This window comes from Cuculus canorus, chromosome 11 (genome assembly GCF_017976375.1).
Source record: "Cuculus canorus isolate bCucCan1 chromosome 11, bCucCan1.pri, whole genome shotgun sequence".
NCBI classification, from domain to species: Eukaryota; Metazoa; Chordata; class Aves; order Cuculiformes; family Cuculidae; genus Cuculus; species Cuculus canorus.
In genome coordinates this window covers 12993058-13008466 of record NC_071411.1, presented here as the reverse complement: position 1 = coordinate 13008466, position 15409 = coordinate 12993058, and the positions used below count along the sequence as shown (strand labels likewise).

General features: G+C 38.0%; 1 protein-coding gene across 8 annotated transcripts in view; it reads left to right on the top strand.

Moving 5' to 3' along the window:
• The window catches only part of CHL1 (cell adhesion molecule L1 like), a 139710-nt gene that overhangs the window by 27880 nt on the left and 96421 nt on the right, over nt 1-15409 (top strand). For 7 of the 8 annotated variants that reach the window (XM_054076718.1, XM_054076722.1, XM_054076724.1 and 4 more), the window contains exon 2: nt 3062-3142. The exons of the other annotated variant lie outside the window; for it this stretch is intronic. The gene's annotated coding sequence lies outside the window, so the exon portion shown is untranslated. The remainder of the gene's footprint in view (nt 1-3061; nt 3143-15409) is intronic. 8 annotated transcript variants of the gene reach the window in all.

Below are 15409 nucleotides of genomic sequence, written 5' to 3'. Positions count from 1 at the left end.
ATTTCTGTTCATAGTAGTAATAGCAGCACATAGCCCGGACTGCAACAGAGCATCTTTTTAGCTCTCTGTGAAATAAGTCTCATGGTTAATTTTTAAACTTTAGCTTGATTCAGGCAGAGGGCCATTTACTTGAGCAAAGGAAGCAAAAGCTGTCTGTGCCTGTGGCATAGCCATTGTGCAGGAGGAGTAACTGTCGTTTCCTACTGACAGCATCACCCTAGATGGGAACACCTGGGACACAGACCACGGAGTCATAATTCTTCCTTCACATTGCAAAAAATATTTAGGCAAAACGATGGATAACTTTCACCAGTTGATCCATGTTGCCATGAGCTTAAATCACCTTCTCATGCGAACTGGAGTATCACTACACTGGAATATTGAATTTGAGGTGGAGGAAGATTGTGAAGACTTGTGGTCAGCTTAGTTCCTTCAGTAGAATATCCCTGATAGTTCACTGGTGAAAACGAAAAGCTATACCTCTTAGCAGTATTTGAGTTGAAGCTGTAGCAGGTGCACTTGAACACTAAAATTGGTTCTGCTCCTACTCTGCCTTTTTCATGTTAAACATGTATAGTGGTTTTGGGGAGTGATGAATTCTTACTGTCTATTTATATTGTGCCTGAAACAATAACTACTATAAAGTGCTGGGCTCTAATAAACCAAATAAAACCACCTCTCTCTGTACAGTGCACTGATAATTTCAGTCCTACAGACCTTCTCTCCAGGAAATTCTTTTAAGATTTTCTTTTAGCAAAGATGAGGAGCCCTTCAGAAATCCTTTATCAGGTTTGTTCTGTCCTGTTATGGTTTGCCTCAGCTTTTTTTTTTTTTCGTGGATAGCTGTAATTTAAAGCTTACTAGATCGATAAGTCCAAGATGCACAGCATAAGTGGGAGAAGCAGACAAACAGCTGGTAATGATAGGAGACATCTGATTAGAAAGAATTCTGCTATAAAATGTTTAAGTTTCTATTATCTTCTGTGATTTTTTGAGCTAGATTGAGATACAGGGGAAAGGAACATACAAATTGTAAATCCTTCCTTCTTCAGAATTGCTGATTAAAATAATATTGAATTTCCTCTTTTTTCGTATCTCTAAATAAGAAGTGGATTTTTTTACTTGGAGTGGATGTTTTAATCAATTTTAAGTGAATTGGCTTAATATAAAGATAGCTGGGGGAAATGTAATGGCAAGAAGTCTGTTGGTCTAATATCAGCAGCTCTGGTCTTGGACTCCCTAAATCCGGTACTGATTTCCTGAAATTGAAATCCTGAAGATAAACTCTGTTCTACGCTAATTCATGGGATAGGGACTTTGGGCTCGGTTTTGGAAGGCCTGGTGAATGTGTGTGGGACTGGGTTTGTTTGCTGTGCCTTCCAGATGAGATATGTCTTTCCATCCTTAGAGCAGGCTGCCACAGCTTTGTTGGGTCATACCCAGCTGGCAGAAGGTGTAGAAAAGGCCGTTTGCATTTGGCATTACAATGTGCAGTTGCATTACTTTGCGACGGTAAAGACTATACGGGGCTGAGTGTAGTTCCAGGAGAGTAAACATTTCTTAGCTAACGCCTCAGTAGAAGTCAAGAGGGATTAAGGTGCATCTGAAAGTAGAATTGAGGTTCTTAAATCATTGCAGAGCTTTAGAAAATATTTTCATATCAGAAATAATTTATTGACAAAGGGGTTGAACTGAAAGATACATGCACCAGTGAATTGTGTTTCAATGAAATTGTGTACTTATTTGAAGGGAAGGTTTGTATAAATGTTTTGTGTATGCCTACAACTGCATAAACTGTGAAAGACCAGAGATTTGTGTGACAATAAAGATGTGCATCTCATGGTACTATATGTATGTATACTGAATTTGACTGTAGCAGAGAGGCATTACAATATGAATTTGAAATGCTGTGGGAAAGGAGGTGCGTGTGCACTTGTGCAGTTTGGAAGAAGGATTGGGTCTGTCCATGGGGAAATAAGTCTGTCTGCAAGTGGTGAAATGAGACCAGATAAAGAGATTATAAAGTAGTGACAAGAAAGAAAATAGGTTAGCTGAATTTCTCTTTATCACTTCTTTTCCCTTAAGACATCTCACTGAATATCTTGTCATTCATAGAGAGTCTTGAAAGCAAATCGCTTTTAAAGGTGACCCACAAAGGGAAAAAAAACGACAAAAAAGGGTGTTGTGTTCTTCTTTTACTCCATAGTAGCGTAGGAATATGTCTTGAGATTTACAATGTGTATGTGTACTCACTTTTTGGAGAGCAAGAAAAGTGGTCTGAATGCTCCAAATACTTCCCGTTGCCTTTGCTGCTCCCAGCACGTCACAGAGAACCCGGTGGGTACAGAGTGTGTTGCTGAACAGAGACTGAAACCTGTGGCGCACCTCAACCAGGAGTGAATGTCGAGATGCTGATGCAATAACATAAGTGTATCATGGCCACATATATGGGAGATGGATACAGAAATGCAACTTTCTGTCAATGGGTTTGAAGTGTGGGGGAGTGTTACTGAAAAAAAAGACAGGGAATTAGTTTCCTTGTGAATACACTGTTTTTTTCATGGGCCTTGCATGAGCAAGAATGTAGGCAATGATTGATAAGGTTTATTGTTTCTGGTTTTGTGTTATCTAATGATTACACTGAAAGCTGAATCTTATCTGGTATTATACAAACACTTAACAGGCTTTAGAAAGCTTGTCATCTAAGTAGACAAGAAAGGCAAAGAAAGGGAGGAGACAGAGAGGTACAGAGAAGCGACTCTTTCCAAGGTCAGAAACTAGATTTAGAATAAGAATCAGATCTTCTGACTTCAGCCCATTTTTCTATTCCGTGGGGTATGTTGCTTCTGTTATTCAGCTATGGAAAACCGTCTCCTTTTCCTGTTAAATGTGGGGCTAAGAGAAATGAGACCAGACATAAACTCAGTGATACAGAGGGTAAAAAAAAAAAAAAAAGGAAACAAAGGGATTGTACTGATAAGGATGCTACTTTTTTTTTTTTTTGATAAATTCAACATATAACATACCATTACTCAAATCACAATTTTGCTTTTCTCTTTAGATGCAGTAAGGTGGACAGAAAAATTCAGCTGTAAACCTGCAAATTGACCATGCATTGAAGAAGAAGCAGCTGCTTGTACTGGTTAGAAATGCATTTTTTTTAAACAAGTAACTGTGTTTTGGATGTAAATTTTATTTTTCTTTAATTCTGAATCATAACAGTTACAGTTTTTTAACCATTTTAGACCCAGTTGATACCTTTTCTATAAAAACATAACTCTGTTTGTGTGCATCCATTTGTGCATGTATGTATATTCTGAAATAATTCCATAAGATTTTTGATTGCTTTAAGTACGTGAACGTGGTTTCAAAGACTCTCTAATGTAAGATGGAAGTTACCTTCTCTTTTTATAAGTTAAAGAAAGAGTAATTCGTTATTATTCATGTTACTGAGCCCTAAGCTAGGCTTTATCCTACTGTAGCATCTAATTGGCAAGAAGCTTGTGATTTTACATTTTAAAAACCCTCAGATCTGTTTGGTCCTTCAACCTATAGGTAAAGGTTCTATAATAATTCTGTTCTGAGTACTTCAAAGGAAGTCTTTCGTTCAGCTCTCCGACAGCTTGTGATGGTGGCCATCTGCAGCGAGTAACCCCAAACACTGGTGGAGGGGCTGGAACCAAAGTGTTTGATGGACCTTGCCTTTCTTTAAAGAACTCCTGGGGCAAGTTGAGGGAAATAGTGAGAGAGCAGGGCCTTAGCAGTGTCATCACCAACAACTGTGCATCGGTGAAAAAAAAAAAGGTCTTGGTGCCCTTGACTTATTTATGTCTTGTGTTTCTCTAGGATAGCTTATTACCAGGAGATTTTAGTGCCTGTAGACCCTTCCAGTAGTGAGATGTGCTTGGAGGAAAAAAACACACCGGCAGGGGAATTCTGTCCTTTTTAAAATCCTTTGGTTTTGGTTTTGTTATTGTTTTTGTTTTATTTTTTTAAATCCTATTCATAAAAAAACCCACCCCACACCTAGAATTTTGTGTTCTGTTTCTCATTCGTGGCTGATGAAAAGGGAGTCTCAGCTGCCAATACATGGAGTCTATTAACTTTTATCAATGGGAGCTCTGAAGCTAAAGCTTTGTGTATAATGGGAAATATTTACACTGTAACTTTCTTCTAAGCTATCATTTATTGAGTTTTTCTGTATTCTGCTCACTGGCCTTGGTTACTGCAGAGAGCAGGGCTGAGAACGTTGTCCTTAAGTATCTGCTGCTGAATTTCATTTTGTGTTTTTCGGTCTGTAAATTCATGATGATGAGGTTATTCAGAAAGATTACATTTTACCAATATTACTTAAACTTTTTTTTATTAAAATATTTTTATTCTTTCATTATATCAACTGATAAATTTCTTTTTCCTTACAGCCAGTGATTGTTTCAACTATAAAATAACTTACTAATTTCTGGTAATCCCAACTAATCAAGCAGTGGGATTCAGATGCTGTGTGAATCTACATCTCCATAAAATCTGGTTATATTTTGGTTCATCTATTTGTAAGAGCAGCTGTGAACTGAAAAGTTCACTTTCTTGTCAGTTTGTAAGTTGGCTTATAAACTTTCCCTCTTTCAAGACCAGCCATCTGGAAAGATCACAATGTGAAGGCTGGCTATATTTTAGGTATGCATGAGAAAAGAATAGAGATTTATTCTGCTGTTCTTGAGGGACAATCTGTCTTGCTGCTTCGTACACATGCTCAAAAAATGTGTAAACTTTTTTACTTCTTTTTTTTTTTTTCTCCCAAAGCTGTTGTTCTGTATTTGATGTGAGAGTATCCCATGGGCTGAGCTATTCCTTTTCAAGGGAGAAATACAGGAAATGTAGGTATAGCATTCTGAGCATAGACTTGAGCAGAATCGTGCAGTTTGGAAAAAAAAACCTAAAAATCATAAAGTCCAGACGTAAACCTGACACTGCCAAGCCCACCACTGTGTCTCTAAGTGCATCCTCCGCATGGCTTTTAAACACCCTGATCTTCTACCTTAGCAAGAAAGCTCACAAAGTGATACAGCCTCTTATATACAGTTATCTTGATACAGATAACTGACTGCTTGGCTCTCAGTGCATCAGGAATGTTTATGTTTGGGAAAGGTGCTGTTTTGTTTCCTCTAGTTCAGAACTTAAAGTACTCCTACTTTTCTAGTTAATTTGCTATTTCCTCTCTGACTGAAGCAGTTTCCCAGTGCAGGGTTCAGCCTTGTGACCTCTTTGCCCTCCGTGACCAGAGAATGAACCCAAAGCCATTCAGATGAGGCTAGACTTAAGTTAATATATGCTCCAATGTCTCTCCCAGAAATAACTGCATTTATTCAGGATCTTCCTATTTAAATGTGTTTCACCTCTTCGTCAGATAGGAGAATTGTAATTAAAATTTCATTGCATTTAACTGTGTGATAAAGTTTATATGCTTAGAGTTAATGAGTCTATTACCTTTTAAAAGATATTTGGCAATGTGAAAGTTACTTCCAATTTGTTTTTGTTTAATATTCAGGGAATGATATGGGAAGCTGTATTTATAAGGATACACCATCATGTCATTTTCTACTTGCTTAAAAGCCAAATAACTGATTAAGAAAGCTCCCATCCCAAGGAGAAGGAAGGGCTTATTAAAAACATTAGCTGATACAGAACAAATTGAGCTTCAGTGCCCTGCATAAAGATTATAATAACTGTAATAATAAATGAATTAATAATGCATTAAAGGAGAACTTCTCCAGTCAGATTATCACATGCTTATCTCTGAAAATTAACTTCAGTGAGGTGTGTCACATGAGCTAATGACCTTAACTGATGGATTTGGGATTTTTCCACACTCGAAAAATCCATTTAAATCCATATTCTTGTACTTTTGACAGTTAGTCTTCTGGACAGACGTAAAGTAAGTAGAACCATTTGGTGTTGCAAGTCAGGAGATAGCTCTTTGCTACAAGTGATCTCTAGCTTTAACCTCGAGTAACAAGAGTTGTTTAAATCCTGAGCGCTTGCAAGGGGAAGTGTTAGCAATCCGGTGCCGCCGGCTGCACAGCGACACCAGACACACAAAAATCTTGGGCTAATGAGGGTTCAAAAACTTATACCATCTCTGCCATAAGCTTTCATAACTTTTAGCTTTTGAGTGAAGCTCAGATTTGTATGTATCACCAGCAAATTCTGTTTCCTGGAACGCAGGTGGAACTGTCACCAGAGCACTGCTGTCTGGTATGATGGGGCCATTCCTGCACTCTGTGGGAAGTAATGTGGTTGGAGTGCAGCTTGATCTGGGATCTTCCCATCTGCGAGGGCTCAACTGGGAGAAGCGGGTGTGTTCCAGAAGTGCCCACTTTGGTACTAAATGTGAAATAACTTGAAATAGCATTGTATCTGAAAATCCTGCTGAGTTGTTGGTTATAAATAGCAGGAGATTATCAGGATTTAGGAGTCCGTGATCAAGTTCAGCACTGAAATACAGGTGTCAATAGGGCTTTAATAATGGAAGGGCAGGTTCTGAAGTGTATCTCTAGACACAGCAAAAAACGAGTGTTGGGGGATTTCTGCTGTCTCCCCTGGATAAGGGCTGAGTTTATAATGGTTATTAGGCGATTGTTCTATGCTGGAGGAAAAACTGCGTTAAAGGCATTGATTATCTAAACATTGTAAACTGTATTTTTTGGTACCTGGGTACCTTTAAAAATGAATCCTTTAGTCACTTTGGAAAACCAAAATGGCTCTCCTAAGCTTAGGTACTGCTGAAGATGGAGTTTTCATGAGTCATGAATTTTTATTAGGTTGGTGCAAAAGTAATTGCTGTTGCTTTAAAGCAGTATATCTCAGCTTAGAATAAAATTTATTAGGTGAAATAAGAACCACTAGAATCTATGCATTTCTGCCAACAAGAGACAAGTCTATTCCGGTAAAATTTTGGAGTCCTGCAACTGATTAATTCTTTGAAGGATTTTTGAGCTGCTGCTTAGTTGTGCAAAATCTTCTCTTGCAGGAACTTGTTGACATGCTTGAAAATACGGTAATTGGTGAGAGAGAGGTCTGGTGTTTAAGTTGGGTGAGGTAGAGTTTCATAGCCCAGTTCATGCAGCTTCTGCAGAGTCATTTGTGAGACACGCAGTCAGGCGTTGTCATGCAAAAGAATCGGTTCTTTTTGATTGTCCAACATTGATGCTTCACCTTAGTCCAGGTGAACACCATTGGTTGTCATATAGAATCCTTTTTCCATCACATATAACTGTGATCAAGAAATGGATCATTTTTGTTGCGCAAAAGAAGCACAGAGCAGGCTTCATAATACTGATTTTTTTATTATTATTATTTTTGGTCCGCTTGCGCGACACCCATTAGTCAAACTCTTGATTTTGCAATTTGGTGCAAATGTCAACAGCTGTTGAATAGTCAGCGTTTTCAGTTCTTCTGCAAACTCTCAAGTTGTTTTGCATGGGTCCACTTGAATAATGGCCCTCAACTGGTTGATGTCTATTGCAGAAGGAGGTCTGCGACCCTCCTCCTCTTCAAAGGTCTTGTTTGCAATACAAAATTTCTGTGTCCAGTGTCGAGCTGTATGTTCATTAACAGTACCCTGGCCTGGTTTTCATTATTTTACGTCCCCTTTTGAACTCATACAACAAAATTGCTTGCATTTGCTCTTTTTCTGTCTTTAATTTGAAAGCATAATATAAAAAAAACCAAAACAAAGCAAACCAGCAGTGAAAACAAAACCATTAGCATAAATAGAGAGAATACCTCACTTTAAAATGATATACTACATGAACACAAAAGTTAAATCCAAAATAAGCATCAGTTTACAACGATAAAAATGGCAATTGTTTTTGCATAAACCTAATAGAACCCTAAAATAATTGAGGCTGGGAGGGATCTGGGAAGATTGTATGAGTGCCTCAGATCAAAAAGGGATCTATGGATTCCAAATAGAGGTTATGGGAATCACTTGTCTTTTTACTATATGTCAGACTAATGCTTCTGTGCGTCCCCATTTATACCTGCAAATGGGTATTGTAAGTGTGAGTTTGCATTGCAAGTGCAAACACTGAGTTTTGCCTGTGAAAGGTATGAAAGCAAAATTGCTTCTGGATGCTTTATTCTGAGAATTGAAAATTCATTTTGGTTTTGTGTTTGTTTGGTTTTTTTATTATTTAAATAAAAATCCTATTCAGCATAAAAAGGCAAGGAAAAGGACAACATCAGTGGTTTTCTTATCAGTGCTTTGCATCATGTTAATACTATAGCCAACAGTAAATTATGTAGCCATTATCCTGGAACAAAGGAAGTTATACCAGGGGGTTTATTTGAGAAGACTTTGAGTTTGCTTGTCAAGTCATGCAGCATGTGGTTTGCTTTATTTACTGGATAGCTGAACAGTTGCTTTAGTTTGCACAGGGATTCTTCTCTTTCCCAGTGCATTCATTTACTTTGGTACGGTATTTGATATATACCAGAAAAATAGTACAATATCTAGTAAAGGTAATGCATTAATGCACCGAATGTGTGTGGCTCGGGCACATGGCCAGTGTGTTGCCTTATGCATCACACGAAGTGGTCATTCAGGGAGCTGAAAGCCCAATTCTGTTTTTCAACCCTCCAAGCAATAAAAGACACAGGAGCGCTGAGGTTGTTGGAATTTTGGAACATAACAAACGGGTACCTGCTAGGAAGCTGCTAAAATATGATAACCTGGGGCTATCAGCATATAACAAAGGAAATACAACTCAGCCTGCTGAATTAGATCTGCTACTCCATACTCTCTATGATTTCTGTATTGACTGCTGTCAGAGGCAGGAGAAGGGCTAAATGTTAAGGCTATTCTTAAATTCTTAGTCATGAGACTAGGTTAATTAGAGCTCTCACCAAATAGCTTTTAGTTACTCTCAGCCTGAGTTGTATTTGAATTGATGACCTTGAGATGAAAGGCTTTTTATTCTATTAGCCATCTCCTGAGCCATCAAGTCTTTAATATGCCGTGTAAAATCAGTTTTCAGATGATATTTCTTATATATAATATTGTCATTTATTATTGACAATGTCTGATTTTGAGTGCTACTAGCCATAATTGTGCATAATACTACTTTTGTTATTCCTATTATTTCAAATATATCTGCTGTATTACTATATACTTCAAGACATAGAGAAAATAGATTAGTAATAGACTGTAATTCAGCCTTATATAAATAAGCTAGTGAAATCACATAAAAATACAAAGCTTGTGTGCTACTTCAGTAAATAGAAATATAAAATTCTATTTTGGTACTAAAATACGCTTTCCTGTAAAGTACTGTATGAGACTACCAAATGCATAGTAAATTAACAAATATGGAAAAGAAAACGTAATACCAACTGTCAGAGTGAAGGAAGTACATTACATGCTGCCCTCTTCCTCCTGAATGACTTTTTCCTAAAGATAATATAGAGTAGACCATGTTAAGAAACCAGTGTGTAGAGGAGGGCTAAACAGAAGTGTAATGAGTTAGCTTTTTCTGTTTCGGTTTTATTTGAGTGTGTTGGTCAGAAAAACATAAAACTAGTAGCACTGGGAGAAAGAGGTGCCTGTTGTGGACAGATTCTTTGCAAACACTCAGGTATGGAAAGCTAATCGTACATCTTCGATCTGACTTGCATGTATGTAATATGAATTTAAAAAGAAAGATAATATGAAGCTGGTACTGTGCTGAGCAGCAGTGGTCCATTGAGCCAAATTAAATGATTCTTTTACCCTTATTTAGTTACAGAGGAGATAGCATTCCTAGAAGTGTTATTTCTTGGGTTTTTGACACCGGAAGAGTTAGAATGTCAGCCTTACACCAGACCTTAAGGAGTCATCCAGAGTCATCCATTTAGCCTACTCGTCCACACTGCTTAGACTCCAGGAGGGATCTTTGTGTCAAGGTCTTTTTAGAGGCTTCCAGTGATGGCTCCCAACTGCCTTCTTGGAGATAACATATTAAAATGATTAACTGTCTGTATAGCTCAGAAACCTTTTCGGAATATTTGTCCTTAATTTGCCTTTCTGGAAATTAAGCCAGTCACTACTCATGCACATGAATTACAATTGATTGTGTTTCTTTTAATTGAAACCTATGATGTATTGGAATATTGCTGCTATGTCTACTTTTTGGTCCTTTCTCTTTATAGAGTGAACAAATATCCTTCTTTCTAGGTCACGCTTTCTAAATCTCATATGAATAATTACCTCCTGTGTCCTGTTGTTAACATCTGTTAATATTTCCCAATACACCACTTTTCTCTGGCAGCAGACTCGCATTGCTTGACTCATGTTTAGATTTTATCCTTGCTAACTCCCTGCTTGCCTGCTCAGTACAGCAGTTTTAAAGTTTACACTCGATTATTTCTAAAATAGTAAGGCCTTTGCGTATCTTTTTATTAAATTACCTTCATGATTCAGCTGTGTTTTTTTTCCAATGGGCTGAGATAATTTGGTGTGCTGGTGTATCCTCCAGAGTGCTTGCGGATCCTCCACACTTCATGTGACCTAAGTCACTCAGAAAAATACAGGACCAAGTGTAAACACCTGTGGAGATACACTGAGCTGTTCCCTTAGTTTGGAAGTGGGCAGTTGAAAACTGTTCTTCAAGTGTATTTCTTGTTAGTCGACAATAAGAAGTTGATAAATTTAACTTGCTGTGGCAGAGGAATATGCTTGTCTATTCATAAGATATCACATTTAATTCCTTAAGATAGGGTAATTATCCTGATTAAAAAAAAAAAAACGTACTATGATTGGGTTGACATGATTAGTTCTTCACAAATATAGTTTGGCAGTTCTTCTCACTTCATATTCCTCTGAGTGCTTATAATTTCGTTGTTTAATCTCTTGTTCCTGGGTCTTCCAGCATACTGAATCTAGCCCGCATAGTCTTCCTTTTTCCCATTTCTAATAATAGCTGCTACGTTTGACCATCTTTTACCCCTTGGGACCTCAGCCATTCCATGGGAGTACTAAAAAGTAATTACTAATTGTTTAAAGAGAACTTCATCTGATACCTGAAGTATTTAAAAGGAAATGTAATCCTGAATGGCTTATTTGGCTGTATCTTGCCCATGCAGTCTTAACTCCTCAGCTTGTGTTCCGAGCTCTTAGTTAAAATGAATTACTTGGAAAGTCTGGTCATTGTAAAATATGTTTCTGTGAAGCTATAAGAAAAAACCAAAAACATTGACTATGCCAACCTTTTCTATATGGAGTGTGATTTGCTATTCTTTCTCTGCTAGGTAATAGCCAATATTTCCCTTTATCTTTTAAATCCCTTTTTGCAGGCAAAGCAGGAAGAGAGGATCTTTTCATCAGAAGGAAAAGGTTCTTTAGTAAATGACAATCCTTATTTTTTTGATTAATTACAGTTAATTCAACTACTAAAGGGTTAGAAAAACTCATTAAGATTTATATGAAATATTTCATATCACTTAATTAGTCTTCACTAGTTGGAACTGGAAGACTTGAAGATTTGTGCTTTTTGTATTACTCTCCAAAAACATGTTAACCATACAGCATCAATTTTATTTCTCTATGTGCACCGCAGTTATGGCTACATTCTCCTATTATGTTTCCTTCCTGGATATATTTCCAGCATCTTTTTGCAGTCCTGGTGTCTAATCCTTGCTCTGTTAGGAGCGCTGTGGGAATGTCCCACTTGAGCTGCCTTGCTTAGGTCTTAGTTGGTCACTCGGAGGTGATACATTGCAGATCTAACATCAGCAGGACTGAGGGTGACAAGCAGTTGGTCCTTTGGGTCTGAGCATCCAACACATGGGGCTTGGTGGGATGGGGAAGGTTAAGCTCTGAAATGTCTCCTAAGTTGTTGTGAACTGAATTTTGGTTTTTTTTAGAGGCTTATAGCTTGATAACACAGATGTTTTTTCATGACAATGTAAAAGTCCTTGAAGCAGGTGGTATCTTGTGCTGAATTTGGAGGGGAAGGGAGAGAGAGCACTTTCAGGGAAAGGTCTTAAGGATTTGAAATACATGCAAAAGAAGCCAGTGTAATAATAAAAATAATAAAAGTACTTCAATAAAAGTCTTAAAAAAGGCGTGTTAAACAATGCCTTATACTTTTGAAAAGTACAGCGTATATTTTCTTATGTTCTAGCAGTTTATTGTCTTTTCAAGTCCTGTCCTCAGTAAACGGTAATGTATTTCATTTTGCTTTGAAGAAAACTCACCTTTTCTGGAAAGCTACTTCCCAGTGAGGTATTTCTAAGGTGGATTTGATAATGGAGTGCCTACAATTCTGTACTTTGGAAGCAAGAAAAGTATTTTTTACAAAACCCAGCACACTGCCCTTCATGAAATGGAAAGATAAATTAATGTTCTGGAAGTGATCGAGCTATTGAATTCCTTTTCTAAATTCACTCATTGACAGAATAGCCTAAGTAAATGCTAGAGAATGGAAAGTGATTAAAAGTGTAAGAATTAATAGCAAAAAGAGATAAGCAAATATTATGTATACAGGTTTACATCCGGTGGCATAAAGAGGATTAAAGAATTAATTTACCACTGGAATTTATTTTGGAAATACCCTGAGGCCAGTTCACATAAATAAAAATCCTAATCTGTGAGGACCCTAACAGAGTCAAGGGGGCAAACTCAAAAGAGTCAGTTGAAGAACAGGAAAAAAATACTAAAAAAAAAGGATATGTATTTTTTTCTAATCAGCTAAAAACTATGAATATGATCAGCCTAGAAATCTGAATTACAATTTTCTCTGAATACACTTTGTGGTAACCAGGAAGACTTTGAAAAGAAAAGTGACTGTATAAAGAGTTATGATTTGTGAACCAAATTATTAATATTACCAGTATTTTGTCTTGAGGCAACAGTAACTCAGTCTTTAAGTGATGAGGAATTGCTTTATTTTCTGACAGTCTGAAAACTGATCCTGACACCCTGATCCATCCTTGATTGGATTAACTGAACTGACATTTTTCCAGAAAAGAACAAACAAAACACACGGCATCCATCCGATGATGAGTCGACAGAGGCGGTGTTCACAAATTCCCTCCTCGTCAGCTCAAGCCGTGGCAGCGTGCCAGTTCTTATTAGTATCAGCCTTTCGTTTCTCTTCCCAAATCACATATGCTTCTCAAAGTGCTCGTGTCTCCCATGTATGACAAGTGCTTAGGGGAGTAACGGGAAAATGTTTGCAGAAGTTCATGTTTGTCTGAAAGGACTGCTTCTTTCCCCTCTGTCATTTAATCATGCATTATGGATGTGTAGTATATGCCTATATGGATTTCTGTTTTCCGTGCCACCTGTGTAGACTGAGTAGACTTCAGAAGTTATACCTTGGCTGACCAAATCAACCGCGTGTTAAGAAGTTAAGCCTTGGAAGTTGTTACAACTCCAGTTTCTAAAAGCTGCTGTCTCATTACAGAATGACTTGCATGCCTGAGTCTGGCTTGACAGAGATGTGACAAATTACTTGGGGATTTTCTTTAAATGCTGCTATACTATTGACGTATTTCTTCAAAATCCATCCTGTCATGCTAGATCAAAAATTATTGCAGTAGCAGTTATTCCTGTGTAGCTATAAGATAGATTGTTGTTCAATTGTTCTGACAGCCTCTGTTTAATGCTCTGGTTATTTGCCTTGTGCCATCTTTCTTGGCTGAGTACAAGTAGGATTACCAAGCAGGCAGGTATCTCCCGGAGATATGTCACTTTGCATATTTCCTCACTACTAGCTTTGAAAAAAGTCATTTGCTTCTAAACACTTCACTGCCAAGCTTAGCATTTTATATCCTGCCAAAAAAATTACTGATTGAGTCTGCGTTATGGCAAAGGCAGAAAAAGAGTTATTACTATATGGCCTAACACACCTTTTTCTGTTTAGCGTAGTTGCTGTTTTGTCCTTGCATACTCGGCTAAGGGTAAGTCCACTTTACCAGCTACTCAGTGCCTGAAATAGTTTGGTTGGAATTTATTATCATTAGCATTCAGAAAGGGCAAAGCCAGTTGCCGCATGAGTTCATTACAAGGGAATTATTTCCTTATATACATTTAGTAAGGGTCAGCCCTAAGTGATGTTGCCTCATTAGATTCAAGAACTTGGATACTGTTATCACTCTTCCAGATTTAATAGGCATGCTTTTTCCAAAGGGTTGATTTTCTGTAATCTGCTGCATAGCATGCAGACACCTGACAGATGCTCAGTAGATTTCTGCATCTGATGAGGGTTGGAGCTTTGATAAATGTAGAAAAAGGGCTGTCAAAAAGCCCTGAGGTGTGAAGACGCAGGGATGCTACCACGGCAGCTTTTGCATCTACTGAGAGCTTGGAAGAAGCTGCTGTGAAATAAACATTTTTTTGTTAGCTGGTTACCCTCAGCTTGCGTTGACTGGAGGTCACTGCGTGGTTTCTGCCGTCATATGAGAAGTTCTGTCGCCAAGCGAGGGGTGAGGACGCCCACTAATAAGGGACTCAGCGTTGTATCCTCAGTGTGCCACACTGGCAGACAAAGGGACACTGTCTATGCTTATAATCCCTCGTTTGAAAATTAATGAACAAATGGCAGGCTACAGACGTGATGGCTATGAAACCTCTTATATTTCCCACTGAGTGCTTTCTGGTTAATGATTTAGTTTCAAATTTGAGTAGGTCTTTGTTACTGTGCAGTGGTTCTGGGCAGACTAGTTTTAGGGGAAGGCCAGACGTTTTGAAATATGCTTCACACCTACATTAGAGAAATACTTATTTTCCTTAGTTCTCTCGACGGCAGTAACATGAAATCATGCAGGTTAATGATGCCAAAGGTCTTTTTGGTCTGTTAAACCACTCTGTCCCTACAGGTTGGTTGTTTTCATGAACCAGCTTTGGTTTAAATTTCTACAATTCAGATTTAAGTAAAGGTGGTAATACCCATATAGCACAAAATAACAGGGAATGTAATTCTCTCTGGGTAATTAAAATATGAGCCTTTATTACAGAACAGGATATTCTTCTCCCATGAACCTAAGTGCCTGACTTGGATTTCCTACTGACTTGCATTCCAAATTGCGCTGCATGAGGCAGTGCTTGGACATCTTCTGTCTTCCTCAGCATGCAGGAGATAATTCTGGGCTACCCACAGCCTATGGTATGTACAGGCTGACTGACTTGCCTGTAAGCATATTGAGATTTGCTAGTCAGCTGCTCTCAAACAGAATTTACAATGCCCTTTTTCTCAGCGGAGACACTAGATTGAATTTCTTTCCTTTGAAAATTCTCTCTTCACCAGCATTTGAGGGGTTTGGATGGTTGGAAGAGGCTGCACAAGTGCAAAAGCATAATTTTCTAACAAGCTGTCCCAGAAAATAGCATTTTTTCCTTTGCCAAGAAAAAAAGTAGTTGTCATCAAACCAA